The sequence below is a fragment of the Mus caroli genome, unplaced genomic scaffold (genome assembly GCF_978045245.1).
Source record: "Mus caroli unplaced genomic scaffold, Mus_caroli_1 scaffold_6, whole genome shotgun sequence".
Classification (NCBI taxonomy): Eukaryota; Metazoa; Chordata; class Mammalia; order Rodentia; family Muridae; genus Mus; species Mus caroli.
In genome coordinates this window covers 9,335,001-9,356,546 of record NW_028227261.1, presented here as the reverse complement: position 1 = coordinate 9,356,546, position 21,546 = coordinate 9,335,001, and the positions used below count along the sequence as shown (strand labels likewise).

Genomic DNA, 21,546 nt, shown 5'->3' with positions numbered 1-21,546 from the left:
CTCTTCTGGTGCATCTGACAACAGCTACAGTGTACTTATGTATAATAATAAATAAATCTTCAAAGAAAATGTGCAAGGATATTAGAAGACTGATTATATAGGCCTGAATGAATACGTCTCCTACTGGTTTATACTTTTGAAGTTGGATCCCCAGTATGTCATAATGTTTGGGGAAATTTAGTTGATGGAACATTACTGAATATAGAATGACACTGGGGGTATGCACTCCGAGAAAGAATAGACCAAAGCCACCTTAGTTCTCTCTCTTCCTCCTTAGTGACTGAGTTTCAACAACTTGGTTATTTGCTGTCAGGCCTCCATGCCATGGTGGATGGTTATCCTCTGGAAGCATTACCCAAAGTGATCTTTTTCTTCTATTACTTTCCTTGATCAGGGTGCTTTATGAAAGCAGCAGATGAAAACCAATTATAGGAAAACATATTATGATTGGATTTAGGGTTCCCTTTCAGAGAAAAAAATTCATGTCATTCTGAAGGCTAATCAAGAACAGAATATATGTTAGGTCATAAGAATTATGAGGCCGTTTTAAGGAATGATATCATCTAAAATCATCATTGTCTATATTGTGTCTTCTTTCAGTAAACAGTAGATGACATAGTGGTCTTACAGTCAGCAAATATTGAGACATAATAAAGTATACATTTGAGGTCTGGATGCAGGAATGTATCTTTAAGAATACTTTGTTGATCCCAGTATCACATCTCAGATGGTAACTGATGGTAAGTGAAACTGTGCTAACAAATTCTAAAACCTGTCAGCTTCGCTCAAATGGAGACCCTGTATCTATCCTGTATGCAGTTGGGTGTCAACAGCCAGACTTTAGTCTAAAATGCTCACTTGAGATCCTAAGGCCTATATACAATGCTGCATACCAGAGTATGGAATGTAAACACAAGAATAACTTAAAAGAAAATCTTTTCATGAAGAATTAAAATATGTATTATAGATTTAGTTTGAGAATATTTAGTGAAACAAAAAATTAGCATTAGGTAGCCTTATTGTCATTTACCATTTTCTTATACATGACAAAACAAATACAGATAATAATTTCATAAATTCCACAGTGGTTTCCCTTCAGAATAGTTAAGAGAACCTGAGTAAATAAATGTTACATGTAACAACAAAATGAAAAAGTAAAATGATTTTTTACAATGGAAAGGAATGTTTTAAGTTGCATAAGAATTATACTAATTCTTCATTAATTGTGGATACATTACTGCACATAACTCTATTACTGTCCAACTTAAAGTCTGAATCTTTTGACTTCAGCAATATTCTTTGCTTTATTATTTGAGATCACTCATCTAACATGATTATAGACTGCAAGGACCAGATCCTTTTATGATTCTTTAACTTTATTACTATTCTTATCTTTATTATTTGAGCTCATTCATCTACCATGATTATGGGTGGCAAAGATTACTATCATTTATGATTCTTCCTTCATTTTTCCAAAAATAGAACTCAGGGTTATATTCAGGCTCTATCATGAAACTGTAGCAGAAATGTAAACCTCTGGGCTAAAGAGATGACTCAGGGGTAAAGGGCACTTGCTGTTCATGAAAAGAAACACAGACTAATTCTTTCTTTCTACACACAAAATAGGGTATGATTTTTACCTGAATCTTGTGTGATGCATTTTGTGATTACTTCATGGTTCCATTGGTTTCATATAGGCATTCAGTGAAAATAAAAACATAGAGAATAACATGCCTATAGTTAAATAAAACTTTAAAGAAAAAAGTCTGTCTTCCAGGTCTGGGATAGCAATAGAAGGGAGCAGGGTCAATACTATATGTGACTTATCCAGCGCTGATGGCTGCTGTAGGCATAAGGCTTGCTCAAATGGTAACATATACACTGTACTACAAGTTCCTCCTAAGTGGAATGTTCTCGCTGCCAAGATTATGGGAGAATGTTCTCCCTGCCAAGGTTTATGTCTACATAACCAGAAACAGTAAGATTCCATGAAGCAACAATGTGTCAGATATTCCTCAGGAAAATGGTAATGTTATGACCTTCAGGATAGACTTTAAGGCTGTGGGAAAGAACTATGAAAACATGAGTTGAAGAATATATAATTTAATGTAAGAACCATTCTTTAGAGGATTTCTCTGAGGGACTGTGAAAGGCAGCCTTTACTTTAGTTGAGCAAAGCTTACTTTGGAGACCCAGTAGAAAACTCTACAAGGGACAGAACAGTGAGCTACATTCCCAGAACAGGTGTCTGATAACAGAGAGCCCTACAACTGAATAATCCTGTGACTATTTGTCACATTGACAATGTCCCAAGCTCCTGGCATTCTGGCTAGACTCCAACCTCACAGTTACCAGCTCCTCCCTGCAGTAATGCTGCAAGGGCTAGGTAACCCAGCCCACTATAAAAGGGGATGGTTGGCTCCTCCTCTCTCTCTTAGATCTCTTATTTTCATCACTAGCTCTCCTCCTCCCTATCCTTTCCTCCCTCTCTCTACATGGCCATGGCTGGCTTCTAGTTCCCTACACCTCTCCCTCTCTCTGACTTTCTACAATAAACACCTTAAAACCAGGAACCATCTTTCCGCTAATCAACGGCTGCTGTTCTTCAACGATGGAATAGGCCTGACCCAAAGAGCCACATGCCACAACCAGCAGCAAAGCCTCTCACTATTTCTAGTCAACAGACAAGAACAAAGATTCTCACATCCTGGGAACCACAGAGTGCCTTATCCCCCTGCTCCCTTCCCCCTTCAGCTCCGGGGCTGACCGAGTTGCTCCCAGGGCCCTCACTTTGTTCTCAGCTCTTCCACAACATACAGTGACATCTGGGATGTCCATGACAGAGGACCTGTGGTCTGTGGCCTCTGTGAGGCCCAGAGACCACAAACTGCTTCCTCTCTACCCCTGCGGACTGGAGATCCATAGCTTCCCACAGCCAGACGCCCACCTGGGCCTCATGGAGATTGCTGTCCACTTGCCAAGAGCACTGGAGCTCTGGTGGGACGTGGGATCCCCTTTAATTCCCCGCACCCACTGCCCAAAATTTCTCAACTACACAAACTATAAGCATGCAATATGATTTGTATAAGGGGCTCCAAGTACCTAAAATTACAGAGGTAGCTACACTAATGAGTCAGTAAAGGGAAAGGGATGGTTTAAAAAAAACAAGGCTCATGGTGTGAGGAATAAAGGAGTACCAGGAAGTGAAAGAGTGATGATCTCAGACAAAATTTCACCCAGTTAAGTTTCTGGTTTAAGTTTGAAAATGCAGGCAGGTTTCAAAGTCCAAGAACAGCCTGGAACAGATCACGTTCTAATGAAGAAAATGTTAGGTCCAGGTATCATGGGACACATCTTTAACTCCAGAATTCAGGAGACAGAGCAATACACACCTATGTGTACAAGATCTATCCACAAAGATATTTCCAGGCAGCCAAACTTAGTCTGTGAAGGAGTTGAAAAACAGAAAGCTAATTTCTCACTTAAAACTAGCCTCTATATCTAGATTTAGCAACCAGAAAGCACACACAAGCAAACTACATAGGAGCTGCTATGTTTAAAAATCAGTGCACTTCATTTCTTTTTATAAACGTTACAAAAAATGGAGAAAATGGAGAGATATCCCATGGTGAAGGACTGGTACAACTAGCATAGTAAAAATGGCCATCCTACCAAAAGCCATCTACAGATTTAATGAAATCTCCATCCAAATTCCAACACAATTGTTCAAAGTTGTAGAAAAATTCTCAAATTCATCTAGAAGACCAAAAAAACCAGAATAGCTAAAATTATTCTCAACAAGGAATCACCATCCCTGACCTCAAGTGTTACTATAGAGCAATAGTGATAAAAACTGCATGATAGAAGGCTAATATCCAATATATATAAAGGATGCAAGAAGCTAGCCACCAAGAAACCAAACAACCCAATCAAAAAATGGGGTAGATACCTATACAGACAATTCACAATGAAGCAACTGTGGAAGGTTGAGAAACTTCAAAAGAAGAAATATTCAAAGTCCTTAGTGATCAGAAACATATACATCAAAGCAACACTGAGATTCCACCTTCCACCAATCAGAATTGCTAAGATCAAAAACTCAGGTGACAGCACATGCTGGCCAGGATGTCGAGAAAGAGGAGCACTCTTCCATTGCTTGTGGAATTGAAAACTGGTCAACTATTCTGGAAATCAATCTGGAGCTTCCTCAGAAAATTGGAAATAGATATACCTTAAAACCCAGCTATACCACTCTTGGGCATATACACAAAATATGCCCCACCATGACACAGGGGCTTGTGTTCCACTATGTTCAGAGTGGCCTTACTTGTGATAGCCAGGATCTGGAAACAACCCAGATGCCCCACAATGGAAGAATCGATACTGAAATATGGTTCATTTACACAATGGAGTATTGTTCATTTATTAAGAACAACGACATCAGGAGCTTTGGAGGAAAGTGGATTAAACTAGAAAATTCCATCCTGCTGGGCGTGGTGGCGCACGCCTTTAATCCCAGCACTTGGGAGGCAGAGGCAGGCGGATTTCTGAGTTCGAGGCCAGCCTGGTCTACAAAGTGAGTTCCAGGACAGCCAGAGCTACACAGAGAAACCCTGTCTCGAAAAACCACAAAAAAAAAAAAAAAAAAAAAAGAACATTCCATCCTGAGTGAGGTAACTCAGACCCAAAAAAGGACATGCATAGTATGTACACACTAATAAATGGATATTAGCCAAAAAAAAGTATATAATAAAACATAAATGACTAAAGAGGGTTAAAAAGCTCAAGGTTCCAAGTGAGGATGTCTCAATCCCACTCAGGAGAGAGAAGAAAGCAGTTATGGGGAAAGAAGGGGGGAGAGAACTAAGTGGAAGCAGGGACAGAGAGGGGAAGGGGAAACATGATCAGGTATTGTGAGAGATGGGGGAGGACTGAAGTCCTGAGAACCAGTAGAAAAAATGTAAATAGACAGCCTCAGGAGGTACGCTATGGAGGTCCATCTCCCATGTTCCAAAGACCTAGGAGGTGAGAGACTCCCAGGACTCAAAGGGAGAGACCTTGGATAAAGCGATGTCCAGTGGAGGGACAGGCATCAAGTGGAGTGATGGAGTTGCAACCCTATACACAAAACCTCTGATCCAGAATTGTTCCTGTTTGAAGAATCTCCAGGGACAAAACTGGAGAAGCACATGAGAGAAAGGAGGTCCATGGACAGACCCAAATTAGGATCCATATCCAGGGGAGGCAAAGAGCAGTGACCCTGTTACTCATACTGTGTTGTGCTTATAGACAGGAGCCTGGTATGGCTGCCCTCTAAGAGGTCCAACAAGCAACTGAGTCAGATGCAGATTCTAGCACCTAACCAATGGATGGAAGCCAATGACCCCTATGGTTGAATTGGGAAAAAGCCAGAAGCAGCTGAGGGAGAAGGTGGCCCCATCCATATGCCAGCAGTCTCAACTGAACTGGACTCCCCAAGATCTCTCAGAAAAAGGGGCCAACAACCAGGCAGCAAACAGCAGCTGACATGATGACCATGACAAATAAACAGTGGATGACTGCCTGGTCTGACCTCAGTGAAAGAAGATGCACCTAACCCTCCAGAGACTTGAAGTGCCAGGGATTGGGGAGGCCTGGTGGTATGGTGAGGTGTGGGGATATCCTCTTGGAGGGGTGGAGAGGAGGGATGGGATGGGGTGTAGAGAAAATTTTAGAAATTTTATTTAAAAACTCAAGGTAAGTGTCTTTAGTGTAAAAATGACACTTGAGTTGTATACAACTTCTATATGTAATTTTATGAAAAGTAGTACTATGAATATATTTTATGCTGAGAGCATATTGCATAAAATATATTGACATACAAAATCAAGAAGGAGAAATGGTAGAAACTCACTGGCAAGGGAGAATAGATATATACACACATGCACAAAATGAGTCATTTGAGGGTAATGCCCTTGGAATAATTCCCTCATTATATCAAATCTGTTAAAATACTATCAAAGTTGGAACATCTGTCTGAACAACCATGTATCTGCATTGAGGCATTGTTCCAGGCAGTTCTCAGGTTCCCAATCAGTAATAAATATGAATGCTATAGAATACAAGAAAAATATAAAAAATATATCATTTGGTTTTATACATTCCTAAAGAATAATCTGAGAAGTCAGAAGACCACTCAGTGTCTAAAAGGATCTTGGATATGCTGGTTTAGCATACAAACTGCTAAAAGGGGCTCTGTAGGCTGATGGGTGTAACGTGTCATTAATGGTTCTCCCTAGATGATGACCCTTGTGCTGTAATACCAACCTGTCTAACAATGTATGTTGACCGATGTAGTAGTGACAAGTAGGTAACAGAAACTTTACTGCTGTGAACTGAGGTCAGCCTACAAAGGAAATACAGACATGCACTAGAAGCTGGTCAAAAGTCACTCTAAAGATCTCAGGCCCAATCCGGGTATGGTGGTGCACCCCTTTAATCCCAGCACTTGGGAGGCAGAGGCAGGCAGATTTCTGAGTTCGAGGCCAGCCTGGTCTACAAAGTGAGTTCCGGGGCAGCCAGGGTTATACAGACAAACCCTGTCTCAAAAAACAAAACAAACAAACAAAATGAGCACAGGCCCAAAAATGAATTTATAACTGACATACTGCTATATGTAGAAATACTGGAAATACATTTAAATTGTTGGTGCTTTCTGGATAACTCAGCCAAACATGGGTTGTTAAGGGAAACTGCCAACTCAGAGAGTGCTGAATAAAAAGCCAGCAGTGGGAAAAAGGCAAGACTGTAAAAGAAGGAGAAAGTGGAGTTATGGAAACCCATGCTGTCATTTACCATGGAACATGGACTTATGAATATATGACAGCATGGATACCCATCTAAAACCTTCCTCATAACATACATGAAACACAAGGATAGGATGAAAACATGAATAACAAGGGATGAGACAGAGATAGAAGAGATGGTAACTGTGTAAGAACTCTGGGGCACTTCATGTGCAAAGGCCATTCACCTGAAAATGCAAGCACTAGGAGATTTAGATAGCAGAGATTAGAGTAAACTCTAGGAGCTTTGTAATATCTGCAATACCAAAGAAACCAGATAATGCAAATCCTCTACCAGAATGTTTCTCTGTGAATATTCTAACAATTGTAATATGCATGAAATGAGTATAATCCCTAATTCATGTGATGGAAAATTTACTGACAACAGGATTTTCTGTAAAACAGAAATTGGAGATGCAGGGAAAAATACAATACTGCCATAAATTTACAACATGTAAAACTCGATGCCCTGGGCATTTGCAGACAGCATCAAGTGTGTAATAAAAAACGGGCATAGGAATACATAAATTTTCAGGTGAGCCCCACCCCACTCCTTGTTCAAAGCCTCTAACACACCTGGATCCTTCAATAGAGTCTCCTTGGCCTTTTCCATCTTAGGGCTCTTAGATTTGATTTATAGTTATGCAGATTTGGCTGAGAAATGGAAACCTGAAAATGGGAAAATATCGATCAAAAAGAACCTGGGGCCGGGCGTGGTGGCGCACGCCTTTAATCCCAGCACTCGGGAGGCAGAGGCAGGCGGATTTCTGAGTTCGAGGCCAGCCTGGGCTACAGAGTGAGTTCCAGGACAGCCATGACTACACAGAGAAACCCTGTCTCGAAAAGCCAAAAAAAAAAAAAAAAAAAGAACCTGGACCTTTTCATGTGACAAAAATGAAAGATGCCAACACCAGGTGAAAGGATAAACATGAAGGAAAGAGAAGATATCATGAGAATGTCTCTTTTTCCCTGAGGATTTCAGTTTACCCTAGAGATGTGAGAGTCAGTCACACAATTAGCACACATACAGATTCCATTTCCCAGAAACACTGCAGAACAAGAAAGAACGTAGGAAAACCATTGTGAAATGCAGGATCCAAACTTTTGAACTTCTCCAACAAGAGATCTCTGAAAAAACTCCTGAGTGCAGGGTCTAAGCCTTACCACACCCGTAAGAAGTCCACAGTGCATAACTCAAACCATAAATGTACATGGGCAAACTGCTTTTCATGAAGCAAGGAGTCATTTTTCTTAGGTAAGCGAGCATTCATAATTATTCCAAAGGTACTGTCTAATTTTGTCTTAATCCACAGTAAGCTTCCCACTTATTAAAGCATCTTGGCTTGAAATTATCCTCTAACAGCATGCTGGGCTGAACCTTGGAAGGACTCAAAGAAATTCAGGAGGAATGGCTAACTGGGGTGCCTGTTAACATATCAATGAAGACAGGGATTTTGGTAGGTGTTTTCTTGGCTCCTGCTTATCTCTTGGCCTGCCCCTCTATCCTCCATCTCATCCTCAATTCCCCTCCCCCACCTGATTGCCTGGTGCAGTTTGGAACCAACCAGATATATCTCTGAATGCTTTCTCCCTCAGACTGAAAAGCCAAAAATTAACTGCACCACCAGCACAAGAACCAGGTATCTTTGTGCATTGCTGCAGGTTTATGTCTTAGGAAAATGATAAAGCCTCACAGGAAACTACAATGGCCTATAAAATGCCTGTAGCATGTGACCAAATACATCTCTTGGTCAGGATGTATTATTTTATAAAACTTGCCTACATGGTACAATTAGATTTTCTCTGGTGACACTCAGGGTTGATAGAACCTACTATATATCTTCTCCTCAATTGTACATTGCTACAATCCTGTCTTCACGTTTTATTCAAACCTAAGGTGTGGCACTAATAACTGAGCCTATGAAGACACATTTCTCAATGCTGTATTTACATCAAAGACTGCATATACCTCAGTGTTTAACGGAGACTATAACTTTGCTAGTTAATGTTAATATTTACAGCCACGTGACGGTACTTTAAAAAGAATATTTTCTAATTCAATCAAATCTGCACTGGTCCCCATATGACCAATATCTACAAAGCTCTCTCGGGATGCCTATTCTGTTCCCTGGAGAAAGGGAAATGAAATGGCAAATGGAGGAACAGGCGAGTTAAGAAAGCATGAATGAATTTGAATTCCAGGAGCTCTATTAAGGCTTTTGCAAAGACAACCATCCCGGTACACAAACTCCAGAGATGGCCAAGGATCTATGGGGTTATTTAAATGAAGAATAAAAATAATAATAATACATATACATATATATATATATATATATATATATATTCTGGCAACCATAAAATTAATTAAAACATCACCATGAACCCAGTTCATAGGATTTCAAACTTCCTGATAATGGTAAGATATCCACAACAGAATTGAGATAGTGGAGGCAGAAAATGCAACCATGCTCCACACGCCTGCCCTGCTCCTGCCCATTAACCAGTACAACAGCTCCTCTGACCTGGAAGGTGACAGGACCAGCTGCTCAATGTCCTAGGAGGCCAGCACAGCAACTGCTGCTTAAGGAAGGTTTCATGTTCCACTGATACTAGGCACTAGTGTCCCCCCAGGACTTCCTGACCACAAGGCAACAAAGATGCAAAGAGAAAGATGAAACCTCAGAACTTCCCTCACTTCTGCCTAGCCCTGCCTTCTGGACCCACCCAATATTCAACAGGTTCCTGGAATTCTTCTAAGACCACCAACTTCGGGAACTTTTAATTCATTAGCTTCCCACTTCTTCACACTAATTTTTGTTGTTTTGGATTTTTGCTTGCTTGCTTTTTCCTTTGCTTTTAAGGTGTCTTTTTCTTAAACTCATCAATTCATGCAGGAATCTCACACTCTCCATCAGGAACCCCTCCCCCAAATCTGTTGCAGGCTGCCTCTCACACAACTTCCCATGACCTACTCTGCACAGCTTCCCCACAAGGTTGCTGCCAGACTAGACCAGAGCTGGATGTACTAGGACACTGAACCTGGGTTCTGAACCCTTCAGATACAACTAATCCTGTCTAACTTCTCATATTGTGAGTCTAGCAACCTAGGCTAAAAATGCACACAATTAAGCAATCCCTCTGAATTCTGATGCTAAGAACAGACATCCAAAACAAACAGAAACTATGATAAAATGTCCTTGGCTCAAACCGCAAACCATATATGTATCCTATAAAGAGCACAATTTACGTGATATCCAAGATAAAGAATAGAAAACACACAGTTATGATCAGGGAGATTAAAGTTTGTAAATCATGTAAATCCACTCAGACAGGAACAAAATGAACCATGAACAAGAAAATAATACCAGATGCCTGAAGGAAATGAGGACAATATAAAATATTAAAATTGAGTTCAATAGGTGCTCAGGAATGCAAAAAAAAAACAAAAAAACAAAAAAAAACCACAAAAACCTGAAAAGAAAATGCAGTGAGGTAAAAAAAAAAACATAGAGAATCTGTGGGAGACAGATTATCAGACATTAAAGAAAAGGTAGAGGAGGTGGGTGCATCAGTCAAAGAAAATGGTGAATTAAAATGATGTTAGGTCAAGGCACAATATTATTTACTACTTGAAGGGTGAGGCAATTAAGAGAAACTCCTTTGGAAAACTGTCTAGATTTTTGTCAAAAAGTAAAAAAAAGAAGAAAAGAAAGAAAGTAAGAAGGAAAGAAAAACTAGAACAAAATTACAATACATACTGCACTTTTTGTTGATAAATGGTTTCCTGATTGTTCACTTAAACACTCTATGACACCCATGCATATCAGTATAAGCTGTGGAAATAAGACTCGAGATTTATCCAAGTCTCATTAGACTATTGCTAGGAAGTCAACTCTTTTCATGATTGTAATGAGTTCCAGGATTCTCATGTAACCTCCAGGGTTCAAAACCTGTTGTGATGATCCTGAGAGGTTAAAATGGATTCTAGCTCAGCATGGAGGTGAGAGCTCAGAAGCACAAGCCCAGACCTGGGGTTCTGTCTTTAAAGAACAGGGTTCTGTGCCCATTGGACACCTTTCAGATGGCAGAGCTACTAGTTTCCCATTGTGGTGACTTTTAGTTTTTCCTATATTGTACTTATGCAAAAAAATATGTCACAAGTTAATTGAATCTTCATATGTGAATAGATTAAATAAACATACTGGTGATTAATAATGCATCTGAGTTGAGTTAAGGAAAAAATTAAAGCCTTTCCCTCAGAGCATTTAATTCAGTGTGAGTCCAAAGTTGAATTCTCTACTTCATGTTCCCTGTGCCTTCCATCCTCTGTGTGTCTGTAAATCTGTAACTTCCTGAAGGCTGCCTTGTGTATATCTCCCTTTCTGTCTGCCTTTTGCATCCATGTTTGTGTCTATCTGTGTAATCTGTTGTCTGTTTGTATCTCTCTGGCTGGCCATAAGAAAGAGCTTTGGAGTGTTTCTAGAACATTAAGGGAACCATCACATGGGAAAAGAATGGGATAGTGAACAGTAATCTTTAACAGAGTTTTATAAAGATTAGGTAACTGGCTGTGAGGTCCAGGAAAATTCTCTATCTATTAGAAGGTAAGATCTTTTATATAATATATTGGCACACTCACGGTTCTGCCAATGCATAGGAAAGGACCATGGAGCAAGACTCCATGGAGTTCTGCTGGATACATTCTTAGTAAGATGTTTGCAAAAAAAAATTTTTTTTTTTGAAAAGTACCACTTTATAAGTGTATGAAGATGGTTTAAATGAAGTCTTTGAATACTGAAAGAGATGGAGTTCCAGTTGATCTTGTCTTTTCCACTGTGTTACATCAAGAAAGTTGCTAGCCGGGCTGGTGAGATGGCTCAGTGGGTAAGAGCACCCGACTGCTCTTCCAAAGGTCCAGAGTTCAAATCCCAGCAACCACATGGTGGCTCACAACCATATGTAACGAGATCTGGCCCCCCCTTCTGGAGTGTCTGAAGACAGCTACAGTGTACTTACATATAATATAATAAATCTTTAAAAAAAAAAAAAAAAGAAAGTTGCTAGCCAAAGTGGTTTCATAAAAATACCCAAAGAATGCAGACCACTGACAACAAAAGGGGTTGCTTTTTACAAACTGACAATAAGTCTTCATTGCTAAAGACAGGGCTGACACAAAACACTGTATATGAAAAGGTCAAACTGGTGCCTGCAAGAACATTGACTTTTATGTTCCAGTGTCCTCATTATGGAAGGTGCTTTGAAAGGTACACAAAGTAAAATATATACCAGAACCAACCAAAAAGACGTTGATCTATAATTTTTCCTTCCCAGAAAATATGCTTAAGGCAATGATGTCATGAATTTACTGGGAATAACCAATCAATGTCTAATTTGACTTAAATACCAAAAGCACTCTGGATAAATGTTATATATCTACATACACAAGTCTCTGTGGACAGGAGTTAGGGTTACAGCTGCCACAGTGTTTTTATTGCTGGAATTACACCAGCAGCACTTGCATGTTTTATGTCTATAAAGTCAAACAATGTAATCACACTTTGAATATCTCAACAACATAATTTATATTCTAGAAAACATCTTTTGATTGTCTTTCCATTTACACTAACACAACATTAACATCCTAAGAACTAGATACATCCATAAAATTTTTTTTTTCTGTAGAGAACAAAAGGAAATTATGGTCAAAAATAAGCTCTAGGCCGGGCGTGGTGGCAGACACCTTTAATCCCACCACTTGGGAGGCAGAGGCAGGAGGATTTCTCAGTTCGAGGCCAGCCTGGTCTACAAAGTGAGTTCCAGGCCAACCAGGGCTATACAGAGAAACCCTATCTCGAAAAACCAAAATAAATGAATAAATAAATAAATAAAAATAAGCTCTAGGGTAACCAGGAATGTAAAACCACAGAGTTTACTCTTCAGTGCAAGAGAAGTACACTTGTTTTTTTGTTTGCTTGTTTGTTTATTTGTTTGTTTGTTTACCAGAAGTGAAGGAACGGATGTAGTAAGCAGCTTGGTGACCTGTGGTAGTTGAAGTGCAGGACCACACCTGAAAGTCCCAGACTATGAAATTGTCCCAGACAACAATCCTAGGTCACTGTTTCTCCATCAGTACAAACCATCCTTGGGGGATATAGGAAATGTACCTTACAGCTTGGTGTCCTCTATACTGTATACTTGGATCCTCCTCCAGGCCCTTATTTTTAGAATCCAACTTTAAGAAAGAAACACATGTACTTTGCAAAAGACTTTTGAGGTAGTCACACCTTCATCTTCATTGTACACAAAGGACTAAGACAATTATTACCAAGAAATTTCTTTCCAAAATTATACTTAAGTAATCCTAAAATAAAGAACCCTGGGATCAGAATCTTAAAGTCTCACTCAGCCTCAACCACTGAGTCTACAGGGAAAATTTAGAGTTTACCTGCCAGTTTTAATAACTCAAAAATTCCTTAGTTTACTCAAACTCAGAACAGGAGCTGATTCTTTGAAAAAAATCAACAAGATAAATAAACCCTTAGTGAGACTAACAAGAGGCCACAGAGACAGTAACCAAATTAACAAAATCAGAAACGAAAAGGGAGACATAACAACAGAAACCAAAGAAATCCAAAAAATCATCCTACTACAAAATCCTACAGTCAACAAAACTGGAAAACCTGGATGAAATGGACAATTTTCTTGACAGATACCAGTTACCAAAGTTAAATCAGGATCACATAAGCAATCCCATAACCCCTAAAGAAATAAAAGCAGTCATTAAAAGTCTCCCAACCAAAAAAAGCCCAGGTCCAGATGCGCTTAGTGCAGAATTTCTAACAGACCTTCAAAGAAGACCTAATTCCAGTTCTCCTCAAACTATTCAACTAAATAGAAACAGAAGATACTTTACTCAATTCATTCTAGGAGGCCACAATTACTCTGATACCTAAACCACATAAAGACCCAACAAAGATAGAGAACTTCAGATCAATTTCCCTTATGAATATCGACTCAAAAATACTCAATAAAATTCTCACTAAAAGAATCCAAGAACACATCAAAACAATCATCAATCATGATCAAGTAGCCTTGATTCCAGGGATGCAGGGATGGTTTAATATACAGAAATTTATCAATATAATCCACTTCATAAACAAACTCAAAGACAAAAACCACATGATCATCTTGTTAGATGCTGAGAAAGCATTTGACAAAATGCAACACCCATTCATGATAAAAGGCTTGGAAAGATCAGGAATTCAAGTCCCATACCTAAACATAATAAGAGCAATATACAGCAAACCAGTAGCCAACATCAAAGTAAATGGAGAGAAGCTGTAACCAATCCCACTAAAATCAGGGACTAGACAAGGCTGCCCACTTTCTCCCTACCCATTCAATGTATTACTAGAAGTCCTAGCCAGAGCAATTAGACAACAAAAGGAGGTCAAGGGGATACAAATTGGAAAGGAAGTTGTCAAAATATCACTATTTGCAGATGATATGATGGTATATATAAGTGATCCTAAAAATTCCACCAGAGAACTCCTAAACCCGATAAACAGCTTCAGTGCAGTAGCTAAATATAAAATTAACTCAAACAAATCAATGGCCTTTGTCTACACAAAGGCTAAACAGGCTGAGAAAGAAATTAGGAAAACAACACTCTTCACAATAGTCACAAATAATATAAAATACCTTGGTATGACTCTAACCAAGGAAGCGAAAGATCTGTATGATAAGAACTTCAAATCTCTGAAGAAAGAAATCAAAGAAGATCTCAGAAGATGGAAAGATTTCCCATGCTCATGGATTGGCAGGATGGAATCACCATGGTGGAATCACCATGCCCGATGTAAAGTTATACTACAGAGCACTTGTGATAAAAACTGGATAGTCCAGGTACAGCGACAGACAGGGAGATCAATGGAATAGAATTGAAGATCCAGAAATGAACACACACACCAATGGTCACTTGATCTTTAACAAGGGAGCTAAAACCATCCAGTGGGAAAAAGACAGCATTTTGAACAAATGGTGCCGGCACAACTGGTGGTTACCATGTAGAAGAATACGAATTAATACATTCTTATCTCCTTATACAAAGCTCAAGCCTAAGTGGATCAAAGACCTCCACATAAGACCAGAGACACTGAAATTAAAAGGAGAAAGTAGGGAAAAGCCTCGAAGATATGGGCACAGGGGTAAAATTCCTAAACAGAACAGCAATGGCTTGTGCTGTAAGGTCAAGAATTAACAAATGGGACCTCATAAAATTGCACAGCTTCTATAAGGCAAAAGACAATGTCCATAAGTCAAAAAGACCAGCAACAGATTGGGAAAAGATCTTTAACAACCCTAAATCAGATAGGGGACTACTCAGCAATTAAAAAGAATGAATTTCCTGGCATGGTGGCGCATGTCTTTAATCCCAGCACTGGGGAGGCAGAGGCAGGCGGATTTCTGAGTTCGAGGCCAGCCTAGTCTACAGAGTGAGTTCCAGGACAAGCCAGGACTACACAGAGAAACCCTGTCTCGAAACAACAAACAATCAAACAAAATCACCAAAAAAAAAAAAAAAAAAAGAATGAATTCATGGAATACTTAGGTACATGGATGCATCTGGAGCATATCATCCTGAGTGAGATAATCCAATCACAAAAAACACACATGATATGCACTCACTGATAAGCAGATATTAGCCCAGAAACTTAGAATATCCAAGATACAATTTGCAAAGCACGTGAAACACAAAAAGAGGGAAGACCCAAGTGTGGATACTTAGATCCTTCTTAGAAGGAGGTACAAAATATCCATGGAAGGAGTTACAGAGATAAAGTTTGGAGCTGAGACTGAAGGAAGGACCATCCAGAGACTGCCCCACCCGGGGATCCATCCCCAAAACAACCACCACACCCAGACACTATTGCAGATGTCAACAAGAGTTTGCTGGCAGGACCCTGATACAGCTGTCCTCTGTGAGGAAATGCCAGTGCCTGGCAAATACAGAAGTGGATGCTCACAGTCATCAATTGGATGAAGCACAGTGTCCCCAATGAAGGAGCTAGAGAAAGCACCCAAAGAGCTGAAGGGGTCTGCAGCCCTATAGGAGGAACAACAATATGAACTAACCAGTACCCACAGAGCTCCCCAGGACTAAACCACCAGTCAAAGGTTGTACCCGTGTCTCTACCTGTATATGTTACAGTGATGGCCTAGTTGGTCATCAATGGGAGGAGAGGCCCTTGGTCTTGCAAAGGGAGGGAGTGGGTGGCTTCCAGAGCAGGCGGACGGGGAAGGGAATAAGGGATTTTCGGAGAAGAAACTAGGAAAGGGGATAGCATTTGAAATGTAAATGAAGAAAATATCTAATAAAAATATATTTTAAAAATGTAAAAAAAAATAGGGTATATAGATAAACAAAGCTTTCTCAACTGAGGAATCCTGAATGGCTGAGAAGCACCTAAAGAAATGACATTCTTAGTCATCAGGGAAATGCAAATAGATAAAAAACTCAGGTAACAACAGATGCTGGTTAGGATGTGGAGAAAGGGAAAGATAACCCATTGCTGGTGGGATTGATTGCAAGCTGGTATGACGACTCTGGTGGTTCCTCAGAAAACTGGAAATAGTCTACTTGAGGACCCAGCTATACCATTCATGAGCAAATATCCAAAAGATGCTCCAACATATGACAAGTACACATGCTCTATTATGTTCATAGGAGACTTATTTATAAAAGCCAAGAGCTGGAAACAACCCAGATGTCCTTTAACACTGGAATTGATATAGATAATGTGGTACATTTACACAAAGGGGTACCACACAGCTATTAAAAACAATGACTTCATAAAATTTGCAGGCAAGTGGACGGAACTAAAAAATATATCCTAAGAAGGATACACATTGTATGCAGTCACTGATAAGTGGATATTAGCCCCAAAGCTTGGAATACCCAAGATACAACTCACAGACCATATGAAGCCTAACAAGAAGGACTGTGGAAGCTTCAGTCTTACTTAGGAGAAAAATTATGAAGGAAAGTAAAGGGAGGGAGGGACCTAAGAGGGAGGGGTGGGGGGAGGATGGAAGAGGCGAATCAGGAGTGGGAGGAGACAGGGGAGAAGTACTGAGAGTCAGAAAATTGAATGGAGGTGTGTAGCACTGCGGGGTGTGGAACTGGCTGTAGCCACTAGAAAGTCCCAGATGTCAAGAAAGCAAGAGTTCCCCGGATCCAACTGTGATGACATTAGCTGAAATACCCAACAAATTGGGGACTGAGCCTGTAGAGACCATATCCTTGCATAGGCAAGGACCACAGTTGAAGAAAGGGGCCACACACCCATCTCAAGATTTTTAACACGGAATGGTTCCTTTCTAAAGGAAATGCAGGGACAAAGAATGGATCAGAAACTGAAGAAATGGCCATCCAGAGACTGCCCCACCTAGGGATCCCATCTTCAGACACCAACCCCAGACACTATTGCAGATGCCAAGAAGCACTTGCTGACAGGAGCCTGGTATAGCGATCCCCTGAGGCTATGCTAGAGTCTGACCAATACAAATGCATTTGTGGTGTTTGCAGATAACCATCAGACTGCGCACAGGGACCGCAATGCAAATTAAGTGACACATGAGAACTTCCTTCCATACTAATATAAAAGGACACAACTCCATCCAAAGTAGAAATTAGCAATCAATAAATTTTTTGAGCATTATTTATAATAGATTATCCTTGAGACTTGTGGGTCTTCAAACTCAAAATGGTTTGAGTGAAAAAGGAATTTTCAAAGAAATGTGGACAGCACACTGACCTGGAGTTTTTACCAGAGAAGAACTCATTCTTTTTTTTTCCCCCAGTTTCAAATATTGGAACTCTTCTTGAAGTTTCACAACAGGGTTTGAAAAATACAAAAATGAAATTACTACAACTACGTAATAGACAATAATAAACCACATAAAAGGACATTAAAAGAAAAATGATACAAGGAACCCTGTCAACACTTCTACAGACATGAGAGCATGGAGTGACATATTTAGTGTAGTAAGGAATATGAATATAATCCGAGAACTCTTTCTGACTTCAGTGGGCACCTGGCATAAACACAGAGCATATGCATCCAGGCTGTAAAACACTATTATCAGGGTTGTTATTGAGCACTTATCTTCCTGGGACTAGAGTCAAGGACAAATGGCTAGTGCCTACCTATGAATGATGCCTAGAATTGAATGGTGTTAGACATCATACTAGAATACAATACCTAACCCTTTGATGAGATTCCATTTCATTCTCCCAGGCAGATACAGTATATCTATGTTCTATTTGTGTCCTGTTGTAATGATGCCTCATTAGTTTATATTGAAACTGGGAAATAGCAGATGATGGAGTACCATAGAAAGTCATACACAGTTAATGAGAACTAACAGGGAAAAAAATGATATCCTAGGAACAAATGAACAAGAAAACTTTCTGTCTTAACACTAGGCCCAGAAATAAGTGTCGAAATCAAGGCATGCAGGGTGTCTTTTAACACTGTCTGAGACTAAATAGATGTAGCACCCAATTCACAAATTTCTTTAGAAAATCCCAAAATCATCTTGCACAGAGAATATTGCAAAATACAGAAAGAAAGGGAATGTGGTACAGTCATCACACAAAGCTGTCTGTACCGGGATGCAAAAGCAAATGACCATAAAAATATGCATGAATAAAATAATAAAAAATTCTCTCTAATGGATATAGAAAATGAACTCAACTTGATTTCATGCCATAGATGCAAGACAGTTTCAAGAAGCACAAACCAAATAACTCAAGGCACAAAGTCCATACAATCAGTGAGAGAAGGCTCTCAGCCATGTCAGTATATCTAAGAAAGGCCTACGACAAAATATCACAGTGGATCACTATGAAAGAACATCACTCAGAGGTCCTGAGTTCAATTCCCAGCAACCACATGGTGGTTCATAACCATCTTTAATGGGATCTGATGTCCTCTTCTGGTGTGTCTGAAGACAGAGACAGTGTCAGGAGCCAGAGGATTACAAAAGATTTTGACAGTTAATTTAAGGCCTAGTGGAACAATTCAGTGCCTGAGAGAAAACTCAGCTGGGAGAGGACTGTGAGCTGGAAAAACTAAATTGAATCAGCCATTGAGAAGGAGTAAAAAAGGGTGGGGGCTTATTCAGCAGCAAATTTCAGAGGCTGAAAACAATACTGTATGGAGAGGAGAAGCTTACATGACTAGGCCTAGGTTAATAGATGTAGGCAGGAATCCTCCCAAATTACAGTGACAATAGGAGAATGAAACTTACTTATACAGCCCTGTGGTAAAAAGTAGACACTGCTCAGTATAAAAGCTCTCAAGAATATAAGAGAAGAAACATACCTCAGAAATAAGGCAACCAGACTCAAAACTAAAGCAAACAGTACAGAGAAGGTCAAAAATGATTATTCCACTCTAATCGGGACTAATGCAACACACAGCATGAATAAGAACACAGGTCAAGGACAGGAAAACATTTAGAGTGGACAGAACAGGTGATTCAGAAAGCAAGTAGACCTTCTGGAGAAAACCACTTCATATCAGACCATTCACTCTCAGCAGACATCTTACATACCGTGGCGGTAATTTTCAAAGTGACAAAAACTGCTAGGCAAATTGGGGCAGGAAGGAGAGTTATCAATATCATACTCAGGTTTGTAACCTGCTTTCTACAATCGGGATCTGCCAGACAAGACATGGAAATTTTTATGATACTAGCAAGAATATCTGTGGGTAATATAAGGTTTTCTGGTTCAAGGTCCACAAGAAAAAAAATACATAGGATACAGTGAAACTCTGCCTGAAAATTCATAAGGAAGGTCACAGGCCCTAGGAGAGAATTTACTGCTGACATTTGCTTTATGTATAAATTGCCCTTGTCACAACCATAGCCTGATGATGCTTTCAATCTGGGTAAAAGAAACTTTGATTACAATGGGCAACAGCAATTTCCCAGAATCAAAATTAATTTAATATTAACATCAAGTGACGACTGACAGCACTGCCTACCATGGGAAATCCACATCATCACATCTAATATTATTCTTTTCCAGAATCATTAAGGAAATAGAATCTGGCAAAATCAAATTCATGTCCTGTTTCTACTAACAGGTGAGCCCCACTCCACCCCTTGTTCAATACCTCTAACATACCTGGATCCTTTGTGAGAGTCTCCTTGACCTTAACCATCCGGTGCTCTTAGTGTTGATTTACAGTTATGCACATTTGGCTGAGCATATGAATACCTGAAAATGGGAAAATATTATTCAGAATGAACCTGGAACATTTCTTGGAACACAAATGAGAGAAGTCAATACCTGACAAAAGGATAAACATGAGGGAAAGGGAAAAAATTATGAAAATGTCTCTTTTTCTCTGAGTATTTCCGTTTACCCTAGAGATGTGCAAGTCAGTCACACAGTTAACACACATACAGAGTCCTTTTCCAAGTAACAAAGAAGAAAAACAGGGAAGACTGGAAGAAAATTATTCTGATCCACACAATCCAGACAGTTGGACTTCACCAACAAGAGGTCTGTGAAAAAAAGCCCTGAGTGCATGGTCTAAGCATTCCCATACCTGCAAGAAGTCCACAGTACAGAACTCAACAAACCAAGAATGTGAATGGGCTTTTCATGAATCAAGGAGTCATTTTTCTTATGTAAGTGAGCAACCATAATCATTCCAAAGGTGCTGTTTAATTTTATCTTAACCCATAGTAAGTTTTCCACTTATTAAAATATCTTCGCCTGAAATCATTCTCTCACAGCATGCTGGTCTAAACCTTGAAAGGATTCAAAGAAATTCAGGATGAATGGGTAACTGGGGTGTCTGTTAACATATCAATAAAATCATAGTTGAGTAGGTGTTTTCTTGGCTCCTGTTTATCTCTTGGCCTGCCCCTCTGTCCTCCATATCATCCTCAATTCCCCTCCCCCCACCTGAAGGCCTGGTGCAGTTTGGAACCAGCCAGATATCTCTAAATGCTTTCTCCCTCAGACTGAAATGCCAAAAATTAACCCAACCACCAGCTCAAGAAACAGGTATCTTTGTGCATTGCTGCAAGTTGCATGTCTTAGGAAAATAATAAAGCCTCATGGGAAACTACAGTGGCCTATAAAATGCCTGTAGCATGTGACCAAATCCATCTCTTGGTCAGGATGTATTATTTTATAAAACTTGCCCACATGGTACAATTAGTTTTTCTCTGGCGACACTCAGGGTTGACAGAACCTACTATGTATCTTCTCCTCAGCTGTACCTTGCTGCAATCCTGTCTTCATGTTTATTTCAAACCTAAGGTGTGACATTAATAACTGAGCCTATGAAGACACATTTCTCAATGCTGTATTTACATCAAAGACTGCATATACCTCAGTGTTAAACTAATGGAGACTATAACTTTGCTAAGTTAATATTAATATGTAAAGCGACATGACAGTTAAAAAGTGAAACATAAAAACAAAAAGTAGTCCTTTAGGGACAGGCTTAATAATAAGATCTTTGTGACTCATTGCACCCAAGTTATGCTAACCATAAAACAGAAATTGAATTACAGGAGCTTTATAAAGGCTTTTGCAAAGGCAAACCTCCTGGTATAAAAACTCCAGATTCAGCCAAGGATCTGGGAGGATATTTTAGAAACATATTCTGGCAAAGAAAGTCACCTTGACCCA

At 39.6% G+C, this 21,546-nt stretch overlaps 1 protein-coding gene across 1 annotated transcript in view; it reads right to left on the bottom strand.

Annotated features, from left to right (window-relative positions):
* The window catches only part of LOC147004076 (uncharacterized), a 103,260-nt gene that overhangs the window by 58,238 nt on the left and 23,476 nt on the right, over positions 1-21,546 (bottom strand). Inside the window, 1 exon segment of the mRNA XM_085838626.1 lies at positions 20,023-20,115. The gene's annotated coding sequence lies outside the window, so the exon portion shown is untranslated.